This window comes from Patagioenas fasciata, chromosome 2, assembly GCF_037038585.1.
Source record: "Patagioenas fasciata isolate bPatFas1 chromosome 2, bPatFas1.hap1, whole genome shotgun sequence".
Taxonomy (NCBI): Eukaryota; Metazoa; Chordata; class Aves; order Columbiformes; family Columbidae; genus Patagioenas; species Patagioenas fasciata.
In genome coordinates, this window is record NC_092521.1 from 125,065,585 (window position 1) to 125,078,466 (window position 12,882).

The window sequence follows — 12,882 nt, forward strand, 5'->3', positions numbered from 1 at the left end:
AATCAAAGCCTGTATATTTGTATAAGGTCACAGACCCAAATTTCTCATTTAAGCCCTTTGATGCATATATATTGTTCTCTTGCACATATGGTAATGGACAGCTGGTATGTCTGGCTGGAGGGAGAAATGGTACATTGTGCAAACCTTGCCCACTAAACTCTGCTGGTGTGTCTCTGTCCTGACGCACAATACCCTTGCTGACCTCTGAGATCCTGTCCCAAATGCTGAATATCCTTCCCACTCACTGAAGAATGTAGCAGTATTCCCTTAGGAGAGGCACCATGCCACGACACTGAAGAAAATCTCAAATTCCTACAGCTTTATTAGACCTGTTAACCTGGCCATCATGTTACATCAGCTCTCCCTATCCCCAGACTATGACTTAGCTGTTAAAGCTGTAGTGGACAGGAGTTGAGGGTACCTGTGGCATTTGGCTGAGGGCAGAAGGAGGAACTACTGTTAATATATTAGTCTTTGATTTTATTAAAGCAGAGAGATGGGGAGAAGGACTCCCTCTTCAGTTATAAAGACTGAGAAAGTAATTGCTGCCTGAAGAAGGGTTTGCATTTATTGGTCTTCCAGACTTGAGAGCAATACACGTAAGAGCAAAGGACAGTGGTGCTCACATGGATATGGAGGAAATACAAATTAGAAAATTCCCTTTGTTTTTCATTCCATGCAACTTTTACTCAGAATGTACAGTGATTTTATTATCATTTTTAATGGGTTACTTTAACCTCCGTTCTGTCTGCTCCTCTGAGCTGAGTTTCAGCCAGAAAAGTCACATGCCACAGGAAAATCTCATCTTCTAAGATTTGCAGCCTGAAGGCAATTGGCGAGGCATCAAAACTTCCAACTCAGCCAAGTGTCTTGAAGTCCCCTGTTAAACAGGCACAGAGAGAAAGTGTAGGTTAAGACTCAATATCCAGCCCTGGGCTTACTTACTATTTGCCCTTTAGCCAAATACTTAATCACATTTGTATTTTATATTGCCAGTGGCTTGTGGCTGGATGGTATCTTCTCTCTGCACCTTATCAAACACTGAACATTTGAACAAACACCTTAATTTTAGTGATCAGTGTTAGCAAATAGCATTTTTTAAGAGAGAGTGGCAGAAAAGGAGCAACTGGGAATTCTTTCACCCTGGATTGTCAAAACGCAGGGGCAGAGCAAAGCAGGAAAAGCAGGGAGCAGCTCCCTCCCCCGTCAGTGAGAATGATGCTCAGTAGTGCTGGCCTCCAAAAGACAGGGGAGGCGAGATGCTTCTTACTGAGTTGCGGCACCTCTGCACTTTTCATTCAGGACTTCCACGGTGAAGGAGGAGCAGAGAGGAGGCGCCCCAAGAGTGATGCAGACATGTGAGCCTCTGCCCTCCTCACAGCTGCAAAAAAGCTCTACGCTGGTGGTGAGGGATGCATAAGCATGTGATGGCTTTGCCTGTGTTTGGGCAAATTCCTGTCCCTCTGCTGCACCCCAGTGCTGTGAGGTGGAGGGAGGAAGAGGCGGGGAGCTGGGCACCCAAATGCTGTTCCTGAAGCCTCCATCATTTCGGGTTAGGTGCCAGAACCATCAGCCTGGGGGCCGTGCCTCTGTTGCACAGGGAGCAGGTGAAGAGGGGTGGAAAGGTTCAGATGGGTGATTTGTCACTCGGTTTTGCTGGTAATTCCTCTAAGCGATAAACAGGCAATCTAGTAATGGGCCATAGATTTCCCAGATGAAAGCCAGCTCATTATCACATAAATGTGAGTATTTTCCAATAAAAGGTTTCTAAAATGGAGGCATTGGTATCCAATTCTTTATGAAAATGGTATCTATATTGAAGTGAAGGTTGCATTATTTAAGCATACTGAAAGAAAATGGTACACTTAAGCATTTTTTGTATATTTGAGATCATTTTTCCTTTGAGGCAAACTTTTTTCCTAGCACTAAAAGATGTTTAAATTAAAAAGGAACTAGTACAAAATAAAAATGGTCAGCCTCTGTCCAAAGAGCCCATACCACAGCAGAGCGTTGAGCAAGAACCACGTCATTACCTGCTGCAACAGTGGGATGCTGGGGGACAAAAGCATGCTTCCATGTCTTCACACACCTTGCTGATGTGGTTGTAATGTTGGCAATCAGGTAGATAATACCACGCGGGCTTTTTATTTTAAAGTGCTGTTTTACTTGCGCTGTTCTCTATTGTTGTAAATCAGTTTCCTAAAGTGTATGGGGTGGCTTTTTTCCTCCTCTCAGACATGTATGGTTTCATAGTCCTGAGTATTTGATCATATAAGCATTAGACCTTAATCTCCAAGCCTATGAAGCAGGTTGTGTGAAGTACCACAGAGTGAGCTCTGTAATGAATTGTAGCAGCCATGTCCTACTGCTACTTGGATAATAGGGGAAAGGCTCTCATTTGTCTTAATATGGCATTCAGCAAGCAAATCTCTGTGCTATTCCTTTAAATGAAAATGGGCAGTGACACCCTAGACTAGTGTGGTGCCTATCAGAAATGTACATTTCGTCTAAACATGTCTCATAGACTGTTTATTTTCTCATAAAGAATATGCTGGCCCAGTGTAAATGTCAGTGAGCTCAATGGATTTTGTGCAATGGAACAGATAGACCTAAAACAGTAGGAAGAGTCAGGCCTGGGTCCTAGGAACTGCTGAAGAGCACTGGCTTTCCCTTTTTTATTTTAAGCACTGTGTATTTGAGTCCCTCTGCCCACTAGTTTGAGTCTGGCTTGGCCTCAGAAGGGCAGTAACTTTGCACACACCTATTTCCCTGAGAGGTCAAGAAATTATTCTTCATAAAATAGGCGATCTAGCAGGTTGTGGCGTGAGGGAGGGTGGTGGTTTGTTTTTTACCAAATATTTGCTTAGTCTGGATTTTAAACATTTCCATACATAGTAAGGAAAATGAACAAGACTTCCCTCACGTATGGAGGTGTTGGTGGGAAAGGAGTCTCCTACATATTAACAGGGCAGTGTACAAACCCTGTGGTGTTCAGTTCTGTAATACTTAGGAAGATGCAGTAAAGCATCTAGAAGACTATTTTGAAGTACACATGTATTGCTTTGGTTAAAACATCAGTAAAAAGCAAAAAAATCCTTTTGAATTTCACTATGATTAAAGTTTATCCCTCTATTGGGCCATCTAAAAGCAATCCTGAAATCTCCAATGTTAATGATCAACATTGATTACAAAGTGATTTTTCCAGCAGAGAATCGGCTCACTGAAAAACCATCTCGCTGTGCATATGTAACACATGCCAGCCTTTATTAAGGAATCAGCTGATTATTATTCTGCTACCGGCTTTTATTTTCTTCTTCTACTCCCTCCCTTGCAGGAAGACTGCATACAAATATAGCAATCGATTGAGAGGAGATGTTCTTCCTTTATGAGATTAATTACAAACACAGGGATGCTGTGTCTAGCCCAAGTGTATGATTGATCTTGTAGGAGGAAATGCGATAGGAAACTAATGCTTCCTTTTATCCAGTAAGCAAAGTTCAGAGATGTTTACATTCTGCTAGGTAAGCACAGCTGTCTAAAGACCTGAAGATGGATGGACTGTCCTGTCAGCACAAATTCATGCCGAGGTAACAGGCTACACCGTCTCTGCAGACCTCTCTCCGGCCAGGAGGCTGTCGGGCCAGAATTGCTAATTTAGCAAAGAGCTTAATTGTTTCACATTTTAATTAGCGGGGAGATCCAGGCAGAGCCGATGCGCTCTAAGGGGCAGCAAGGGGAAGGTGCTGGTGGACCGTACTGGTGGGGCTGTGGTGCGAGGAGGAAAGCTCCTGGTGATGCCAAGCGTGGGGTGGCCGTCACAGGGCAGCTTTGCAAAAATTAGAAATCACAAGGTTTTCTTTCTTTAAAACCTGAATGGTGCAAGGAGCAATCTGCATATTTGCTCTCCGCGTCTCACAGCGTGTAGTTGTGGAAGCATCTGCGAAAAGTGCAGAGCTTAGCTGCCCTTGTTTCTATTTGTATATAAATATAATCTTACAAACCTTGGATTTGGCTCGGGGCCCTCCTGGAAAGGTTCGTTTCGTTCTTGGGCGCAGGCTGGCACTTGTGTTTAGGCTGAGAAACAGTGTCGAAGGTGACTGATCCAGCTTAGTGACTCAGCCTTCTTCCTCGCGGTATTTTAAATAATGGATGTGCTACTGCTGATATTTAACTCCTGCTGGAGCCTCCGAAATATAGGGTGTGTTTAAAATACTGATGCAACATTGAATCTCTGCTCGGGCAGGGGAGGAGATCTCCACCTGGGGTTGGTTTTCTGCAAAGCAAAAAGAAATCGAAGGGAGGAGGAGAAGGAGGGGGGAACCCAAGCCATAATATCTTGTAACAGTGTAAAAATGCCCTTTACCTGGGGCAGTAAAGCAGTCAGCTCCAGCAGCGTGTTGACAGAGAATGCTGAAATCGATGCTGCAGTCTGCATTATATTTATACAAGCATATGCACCGGCGCTGATGACAGGGGAGAGAAAGGGCTGTTCCCTGCGTTAAAATAATTACTGTAATAAATACAGGCTGGCGAGCGCCAGAGAAAGTAGGGATCCCTTTGTTCACATCTCGCCACATAAAGCTGGGTAAGCAAGTCTTGCGGAGTTAAGCTCAGAATTTACTTACTCTTGTATTCTCTGGCTAGAGGTCTCGAGCAGGATACTCCGCTGATGCCAGAATTAACACGCGAGCCTGAATTTCTGCTGCCTTACAGCAACGTCACGGATTTCAGGGGTCTTTTCTTCTTCTTTCTGTCCACACAAATCCTGCCTGATAAACATGGATCCGTTTGCTGTTTAGCAGTCAGTTTGCTAGACTTGACAAGGTTACTGCAATAATTGATGTTCCTCTTCTAATAATTAATGTTAATGAGTCCACTAAACAGTAAACAAGACAACAAAGAACTGTTAATGAGATAGTCTTTACTCATTTGTTTAATCTTTTAGTAAGATAATGGGTGATAAATACATCACTATTCAGCCATCTTCAAGTCCTTAACGCATGGAGAGTGTTTTAAAAAGAGATTTGAGCTGATTTTTCACACTTACATTTAGTAAATTCATCTGACTGGGTAGGTGGGGCCCCTGAAAGAATTGGGAGACCTATATAATTAAGTGCCTTGACATTCTGCTTCTGAAGGACATTGGCAGATATCCAAATGCTGTGTTCTGCTCTCAAACCATTTAATTGAAACCATACAAAAGCGGCGGTGGGGGGCAAAAGAGAGGGAGCTCTTGGCAAAAACCTTATGTGCAGATTTTGCTATTGGATTGACCAGACAGGGCAACAAAGCTGATAAAACAGGATTAGCAAAATTGCATTGTTGGATATTATATGCTGTGTGACATGTACTACAGCAAAGGAATTTGGCAGGATTAACCTGCAGAGGATAAAGATGTACCAGACAAGAGGCCTGAATTAATAGACTGCTGTGACCAAAGCAAGGAAATCTATTTGCATGGGATATTAAGGGTGGTAATAACCTTGCGGGTTGGGGTTGCAGTTGATGTCCCAAGTCCTGCGCTGACCCCTGCCCAGAAACTCAGCATACAAAAACCAGCTTGTTGGCACAGTTTGTTACACTTTCCTGTTTCTAAATATATTTTGTTTAAATGCAAATTCTTAGGCAGGATTATCTGCATTACTGTTTTTTGCGTGCATGGTGGGGTTTTTTCTTTCCTCAAACCGAGAAGTTTATTTTCCTATTTATAGAGATGAGATTCTTCTTCTAATGCACTAGTGTCATCCTAATATAAATATTTGGTTTTGGTGGTTTTCCTCAGGGCTTCTATACCCAGCCGGCCAGCTGGCATGGGGGAATGCAGTTCCCTGGCTGCTGGTTACTCATCTGTTGAGGACATTGTACACTTAGGTATGCGTAACTTAGTGGAAATTGTAAGAAAGCTTTCCAACCGCGTAACGTTAAAGAACATTAAACCTACTGCAAATAGATGAGTGAATAAAATCATACTAAGTAAAAACGGGAGAAGATTAAAATTTCAGCTCAGCCTACGTTGGGCTATTTGAGCAAGGGCATAAAGAAGAAGAAAACCAACTTCCATCTCTGGTATGCTAAAAGGAGGGAAAGTCTTAGATTAAGTGGTCGTTTCTTGCTGGTACAACACATAATACTGTTTTGTACTTGAAAAGGTTTTTAAATTGGCTTCTTCCAGGGAGCAAGCAATGCTTACAGTGTTGTTTTTTTTTAAGAAGCCTGATATATACTTCAGCGCAGACTGCATGGAAGGTTTCCCAAGGATTTAAACAACCTTGAAAAGTGCTCATATCATTTGTTTTTCTTTTCTCACCCACAGTACAAGTGGCAGACTTTAGTGTTCCCAGGGAACAGAGAACGTACAAAAAGTATTTGGCGTTACTCTGTGTGACACGATGCAGTTCGTCAAGTGTGCTCAGTGCCACCACATGCGGTGAAAGATCTGCTCAGGGGACACGATTCACCTTCATCCGGCATTATCGTGTCACCATTGATCAGCACCAGCCACAACACAAGTTCAGCTTTTCAGGTTCTTCCTTTCAGGGTTGAAGGCTGAATAATAGATATGCATAAAATATAAATACACTGTGTTTTTTCCAACGTGTTAAAATTCCAGAAACTGCTCTTTAAATAAAAGCTCTGTTAGTACAACATGACTGAGGTTTTACAAGTGTGCACACGTGCACGGGTGTCAAGAAATTTAGCTCCATTTCCCGCAGTGACCAAATTGCGTAACCTGTTTCTGTGGTATGTCTTCTGCTAGTGCCTATGTAAATCGCTTTTCTTCACGGACTAAACGTGACCAGGTCTCCCTTCTCTGCAGGGGAAAGACAATGCATAAAGTTTCCTTTGGATTAAATTGGGCGATGGGGATGGGTGGTGGGGACACGCTCCCTTTGTTAGCAATGTCAGAAGTTTTGCCTCCACATCTAAGTCATTTCTGGAGCACTATTAAAAACCAGCACTTTATCCCTGGAGGTTTGCTAAACTTCACATCGCTTTCTTTCTGCCCACTTTGCTTAAGGAGCCATGGGCTGATTCATGGAAACTCTGCTTTCTTTTGGGTTTTGGTTGCTGAAGAAAGTCTGTAATACATAGGATTAAGCTTATTATTTGTTTATTTTTCACATGTGCCTAGATGAATTAGGCCAATAGGGAGTTGTTTGTAACCCCTGAAGAGTGACCTGACTATTTCAAGCAAGTCATTGTACCACCCATGCAGCATTTTGAAGGGAATCAGGGAGGAGTCTGTGTTCATTTCCACATTTTTGTGGTCTGCTTGAAAAGCTGCAGGACTGCCTGGGCTTGTGCTTTCCCCAGAGCCGTTCCTGTAGTGCTGCAGCATTGCAACACTGATCTCTTGTGCTGCCCAAGGGACATGCTGTGTGCAAGCTACGATGGTCGGCATGCTTCACCAACCTCAGCCCTATGCAGGAGGTGGAGATTTCTTTTTCCCTTGAACAATACAAATTCTCCCTGTGTGGTTTTAAAAGAAGATCAGCTTTCGTGGTCAGCAGCGGGTTGTGTCCCTCAGCTTCTGCGAGCTCCTGAGGGATGGGCGCCTGGGATGGGAATGAGGGGCCTGCAGACTGGGACATTCCTGGGTCCCAGCAGGACTTCTGTGGGTTGGGGGCATCTTCCTGAACGCCACGACACTGGGCAACTTCTGGGGACAGACCACGTCTGTGCTGGTGTCTCGCCCACCTCAGAGGAGCGGGCAGAGTTCAGGTGTGAGGGTTAATGGCAGCGTTGTGCTTGCGAAACCACACGGTCCCTGGGGCACCGCTCTCCTTCTGACAACGTCCTGGGATCTGTGACAAAGCAGCCTGTTTCTCCTGTGTCTCTGAGGGCTTGGCTGAGTTTCTAGGTTGCTTCCCCCACCTGAAGGCCTCCATCCCTCCCGAGACAAGCACAGAAAATGAATAGCAGGAACGCAGCTGTACACGTTACCAGCATTGTGCTGCGGTGCCTGCCTCTACAAAGCATTAGATCTTCAGTGCAGCACCAATTTCCCACTTTTATGTCTTTTTTTTTTTTTTTTTTTTTGCAGTTGAAGACACACACCTTTCACAATTCCATATTTTGAAGAGGCAGGGGTATGTAACCCATGGAATTGATGGACCTAACCTTGTCACTTTGCTTTCCAGCAGGGGATGCTGTGGAAGATGGACCCCAGAGGAGGGCAGAGCGTGGAGGAACCCAGCGGTGGGGAGCCTGGCCAGGGGACCCCCTCAGGTGCCGTGCAGCAGCTGGTGTTGTGAATCAGGCCGTCACCAGTCGGAGAACGGCTACTTCACAACACCAGGGTCGCACCGCACCACAGTTCGACCACCGGCTGGAGAGGAGCAGAGGTTCCTGTGGGCAGGCAGGGGACGTGGAACAGGGGATGTGGAACACCTCCCAGCCACCTCCGCCTGAGGTAAAGGTAATCAGGTGCCTCCTACTGTAGTCTGAAATAGAAGTTAGGCTCCTAAATATCCCTGTGGGCCTGGCCCTGAGACGCTGCCCTGCTGTGCAGTGCAGAGCAGTGCTTCAGCGGGCACAGGGCATCACTGGCAGCCACATGGTTGCTGCCTGTTTGCATGCCGTGTGAATGTTAAAGAACAGGTAACTTTTACTAAGCCGTGGCAAATAGTGAAAAAAGGAAAAAAGCCTTTGCAAGCTCCATGTGTAATTCTCCCTGGCAGCTGTGGCTGTAATCCTTGCCTGTGACTAGTCCTGATCCGTTCCCTGTCTGGACATCTGATCATATATTCTCTGTGAGAGATGCTGTATATACCAATAAAGCAGCCAAGAAGCCAGACTCCTTGGAAATGGCACTAAAACAGCCCTAGGTGTGTTGTACTGAATGAAAAAGCACCAAAAATAAACTGTGGGATTTCCCAGAAGTGGTACCAATAGCTGCTGTCCTTAAAATAGAGAAAATGTTTTGCTTTTGCATTGCTTCAGCAACCCCTCATAAATTATAAGGCACAGAGGGACAGCAAAGCACACTGAAACCCACCCTGTCCAGGGTGGCCCTGTGTCACTTGCCGTATATTTTGGGTCTGAAATGCAGGCTCTTCCCTGCCTCCTCCCTTTTACTGCAATGCCAGTGTGATGTTAGTTTGAGGGGAGCAGGTTACAGCAGAGCACTTTCCAGCCAAAACCTGGGTTGTCTTCATGCAGGTCAGCACAAAGCTAACTCACCTGATTGAAGCCAGCAGTATAAATTACTGAAATCCTATCCTGGATGTATGATTGATGGCAGGGAGATAGGTGTAGGGGAGAGTCAGGATATACACAAGATCAGGAACAGCATGGGACAGCCCTGGAGTGCTCAAGAAAGTAGACAAAGGTGGCTACATTAGACACATCCTAATCTTTCTGTTCACGTAGGCTTCCTACAGAAGTAACCCTGAATTCCCTTCATAGCCAAAACTCCACAACCAACACCATGAACAACGTAAGAGATGTATGGGAGGCTCACTTGTACTAGCATTGGCTTTTTTTCATTAATTAGAGGAAAAAGAAGACCGTGTTTCTGATTTGGGTACTATGACAAGGAGGAGTATGAATTTGTCAACCTGACATGCAAGAAGTCCATTTTATTAAACTTGTTCTCTTCTAAAACAAACCATGTGCTCTGTGTGGTACTCTCAGTTTTTACTGTAACCTTGTTTTAAAGCTTGATACCTTTCACTCCAGATTTTGTTTCATGGGGTAAAACACACAATTCTTTAGAAACAGGAGGCAACAATGAAATAGCCCAAATAACCCCTGCACACACACTGATTTACATGAGCAGCTATTCACATGTAGAACTGAACACCATTTCATCTTCCATTATGAGCAAGAAACCTGTTTGACCTATTCAGTTTCTGTCAGTAAATACGCATAACGTTTGAAATAGGTTAATGCTTAATATCTGCTGGCGGGTGACCTGATAGACTATCTCCATACTTCTCTGAGTGTGGTATGTGGAGACGGGTCATTTTCAGTTCCCTTTGCTGAAGAATTTCTTATGAATGTCACACTTCAGAGGTACCTTTGGGGCATTTATTGTACTCCCTGTTTCTAACTTGAATCCATCACACTTTATGCTCTTCTAAAGTAATTTCCTAGCAAATTAATGCATGCCATAATGTAGCACTGCTGCTGAAAACCAAGCACTCCTGCTTGTCATTAAGGAGCCTGATCCTGTCATCTCGTGGGATGGATTGCAGGCTGAATGGTAGTTTACCCCCCCAAAAATACCACATTAGGATTGTTGAAAGGCCTAATTTTATTATCTTAATAAGACACTATGCTCAGCAGTGGGGAAAAATAAAAGAGCAAAGTCTATCAAAGATGAAATGCTGGGCTGTAGTCTCTTGTGAGGTTTTGGGTTTTTTTTTCAAGGGGTTGTTATTCTGAAAGTACTTTTGTATTTAAGCAAATGTTTCATTTCACCCTTGAACCCTCTAAAATCTAAATCAGATGGCTTTATTTTGTCAGCATATCCACTTAATACTACAACTGTTTTTCAGTTCTTTTGAATGGCTGTGTTTGCTTCCTTCCCAGGCTCACCAGCAGTGCACATAGCACTTCAGAGAGTAGCATTCTTGTGAATTTTGTTCTCTTTCCCCTGCATGCAAAAGCCAAGCTGACAGGCACAGTAGGGCTCAGCATCTCTCACTTTCTTTGTTCACACGCATGCTGCTTTGTTATCATGGGGGGCTCCTCATGAAAAGTGCCACTAATGGATTCCCTTTTCACCTCTTTAATTTGGCTTCCTCTTTTGCAAACAACTAATATGAATTTAAAATCATATTTCAGGAGCATTGCAAAGCAAACTGAATTTTTGTCCCCACAAACCTGAGTCAGGTTTTATTTCAAGTTTCATAAAAGCATCTCAATAGGAGGGAGAAAATACAGAAACAGTCTTCAGGCATCTTAACATAATGAGCAAGAGATGACACTAAGGAGGAGGAAAAGGGGGTTGTTCGCAGGTACTGTTCTAAAAAGCAAAGTAGGGTTTTGATAGGAAGACTGGTCAGATTAAATAATGTGTGAAACTCCCATCTGTTTATTCTGTGTTTGGTACTTTGAAATTCTTTCTGTGGAGCTTGTGTTTATCCAGAACATGGTGAAAAGACTGCTGGTGGCAAAGAAAGCAGGAAAACAGAAAAAAATATAGATATAAAAGGCAAAATGAACAAACAAAATGGAACTAGGAGGGAAGGGGATGGCATCCATGCAGCAGGTATTGAGGCCATGAGGCCTCACCACAGCCATCCACCCCACACCACCACCAGCAGCAGCAGGCAAGGCAATGCCAAAGCTGTGAGCAGGAGAGCAAGTGCCACTCGGCTGATGGCAGCGGGTGGATGTTATCTCACTGTGGGCAAAGCAGCTCTGAAATGTAGGTCTTGGGCAGCAGAGACATCGTGCTTCTTCAGCACTTCATTTCCACAGGCCTGTGTGTGTTGCTGTAAGGTGATTGCTTTGCAGTGCAACGTGCCTGGTGATGCCCGGCTTGGTCGACCTGTGATAAATGATTGACAGTGATTTTTACAGTCCACAACTGCAAGTGTGTATATACATATATTAGATATGTATTTATAAAAAAAGGCAGAGTCCTCCCAGTATATAATCAGGCCTCAAGCATGCATATTAAAGGAGACAAAACATCCCCATTGTGCAATGAAGTAGCACCACAAAGAGCATAAAAATCACAAAGTAAGACTAAATAACCATTTCACTCAAAGGTTGATGTAAACAACAGAAGAGAGTAAGCACTCTCTGAATATCAAATAAACTACTCAGAGAAGTTTTATAACCCATCCTCTTAAGGGTGACTCTCCCTGCTTAAAAGCCAAAGCAATGGAGACTTGCTGTGTCAAACTCCTTGTCTTTATTTATATGGGAAATTCCAAAAATTGTGGTGCTTCTTTGACAAACAGTTGCCTCTGCTCTTTAACAAGACTAACTACACATGCCTCAATAAATGAGCTTTTATGTTGCATTTGATTAGACCTAGTTCTCCAAGCATGCCTTAGCAGGAAGGAGCTGCCTACACACACAAGCTTAGTGTGTGCAGCTCTCGCCACCACCGAGACCATTTTGCAAAAGATGTTGTTCAAAAGAGCCCAGTCAGTGGTGCTCCAATGGCTGCTTCATACCAGAAAAACTGCTCTGTTCCCAGGGGCGCATGGGCACTGTGCCAGGAGGGAGGCTGGGACCTGGCACCCACCCCTTTGCCACCACAGCTTTGTCCCCACCACTGTTCTGTCCACAGAGTCCAGGACAGGGGATGGGGATGGGCTGGTTTGTTTCTGGGCTGGGACAGCACAAAAAAGTAGACCTGGGAACAGACCTGAAGTGTGTATTAGGATTTTGCATAAGTGGCATCTCAGTGATTCAGCTAAAAACTTCAGTAATTTGGGAAGAAAAGCCCAAGTCTAGAGAACTCTTTGGTGTATATGAAAACTCAACATCCAAATACATTGTCCTCTGTATGCCTTTAGTCAAGTGGTTATTAAGAGGACTAAACCTGTGTTTTAATTCCTTCTTTGGCACAGGGGTCTTATGCCCTGCACTCTTTCCACTCTGGTCTCCTTGCCATTTGGGATGTGCAGCTGCAGTAGCACACCATGTCCCTGGGCTCTCCAGAAGAGCCAACAGCTCCTCCACGTGAATAGCAGCCTTGGACTGAAGCGGCTGATAACACCGCAAATTACATGTAATTTCCAAAGCTCCAGCTGAATTTCATAGCCACAGATGTGCCAGATCAGGTGGAAGTCTGAGGAGGCAACACTCTGTGCCACTTTTACCCTTCCCTGCTGAAGCACATTTCTGCAGGAGAAGCTGAGGAATTCCTGTAGCTCATACCCATTATGATAGCGAGGAGCGCTGGAATCATGTCGG

The 12,882-nt window shown here is 44.3% G+C and overlaps 1 long non-coding RNA gene across 1 annotated transcript; it reads left to right on the forward strand.

The window, feature by feature from the left end:
* Window positions 1-8,315: 8,315 nt before the first annotated feature.
* Window positions 8,316-9,610, forward strand: LOC139827429 (uncharacterized). Its single transcript, XR_011737965.1, has 2 exons — window positions 8,316-8,413; window positions 9,497-9,610. It is a non-coding gene; the product is annotated as an uncharacterized lncRNA (long non-coding RNA).
* The last annotated feature ends 3,272 nt before the right edge of the window (window positions 9,611-12,882 follow it).